Source organism: Zea mays, chromosome 9, assembly GCF_902167145.1.
Source record: "Zea mays cultivar B73 chromosome 9, Zm-B73-REFERENCE-NAM-5.0, whole genome shotgun sequence".
In the NCBI taxonomy this organism is placed as follows: Eukaryota; Viridiplantae; Streptophyta; class Magnoliopsida; order Poales; family Poaceae; genus Zea; species Zea mays.
Window position 1 is genome coordinate 96560566 of NC_050104.1, and position 1725 is coordinate 96562290.

Consider the following 1725-nt stretch of genomic DNA (forward strand, 5'->3'; position numbering starts at 1 on the left):
GGGAGAATGGCGGTCGGGAGATGGCTCGAGAAATTATAAGGAAAAGTGAAAAAGGTATTCACGATGCTAGAGAAGTAGCAAAGGCCGCTGAGAAAAGTGTGGACCTTGAGAGGCGAATAGGTATTAATTAATAGCTTCTGACTTTATGTTCTAATTTTATAACTTCGAACTTATTTTATGGTTTGCATCACAGCCGCACTATATCCTCCCCCAAAGCCTGCCGAGCCATTGGCGGACCCCAGAGCAAAGGAAGATGATGAAATTAGAAAAATGGCTGAAGCTATTATGGATAAAGTTGTTGATCAACTACTAAACGAAGTTGCAGAAGTAGTTTTAAGAGAAGATTAGCTGTTATTATAAAGACATTTGGAATGTAATATTTGCTGGATGATATGTGTAATATTTTATAATTTTGAATGTAATATATAAGTTGTTTATGATTCAACTCTTTACGATGCATGAAACTTTACGTACATACCGTTTTTGAGCCTTCGGCGAAAAAACACCTTCCCTTCTTTTCATGCTTCGTGAAGAATATCCATATTCCGTAAAAATATTACAGTTTCCAAAAAAACATTTATGTTTTGTGAACAATGGATCTCCTTTTCATATAAAAGTGACGAAGCTGTATTTCTCGAAAACCTATTTTGTGCCTTGGCACTTCTTCGAAACGATCTCTGAAGCTCAATATTGTAGGTCAACATTGTCTATCTTTCCGAAGGTCCATATTGCATCCCCTTCTTGTGTCATTGATGCAATATGATGTATGATGCTATGTTGTGCACATGATGTAATGATATGCAAAATGATATTTACGCCGAAGGCGCACACACATTCCCCAGTGGAGCACACAATCTTTTTGCCATTTTTCGGTATATCAGCGTTGACTTTTCGCTGTAAGCCTCCCTTAGGAGCTTCTTCGCCTTCTATTTCGGCGGTATCAACGTTTATTTTTCGTTGTAAGTCTCCCTTAGGAGCTTCTTTGCCTTCTATTTCAGCGGTATCATCGTTTATTTTTCGCTGTAACCTCCCTTAGGAGCTTCTTCGCCTTCTATTTCGGTGGTATCAGCGTTTATTTTTCGCTGTAAGCTCTGCATTCCCTTTGGAACGACTTTTGAGCAGAAAACTTACGCTGTGTTCCCATAAGAACGACTTTTGTTACTTCGACAATATCTTGCAATGCATTCCTTCGTCAAGACCTTTAGAACTTCATCAATGTTTGAAGAAGGTATATTCATTATGATAATGACGAAGCTATTACAAGAAATTGAAAACAACAAAAGAACTAAGTTTTCAATGATTGCTCTTTATTGAAAAGGCAGATGATAACAAATGTAAAAGTTGTTTCAAAGGTAGGATATATCTTAGTAGATGTGCTTTGATTCTGGCACAGTAGTGTTGACTGTGCGAGCTTCAGACTGCTCCCTAAAGTCTCTCTGCTGGTGATTGTGCTGACTCCCTTCTGGCTGCTGGCCCTGGGGATAAGCGGATTGCATTGGTGGTGGAGGTGGGGGCTGTTGCCAAGATGCCTGAGGTTGGCTTGCCGAAGCAACAGAAACTGCAGGATGGTTACCCATATACTCTGAAATGTATGGTGAGTGGTACGAAGCAGTATGCATAACCTGCTTCGGCTGGCTCTGTTGGGCTGCAGCTTCTGCTATCTCTTTCTGTTTTTGAATGGTGACATGGCACATCCTGGTAGTATGGCCCTTGTCCTCACCGCAA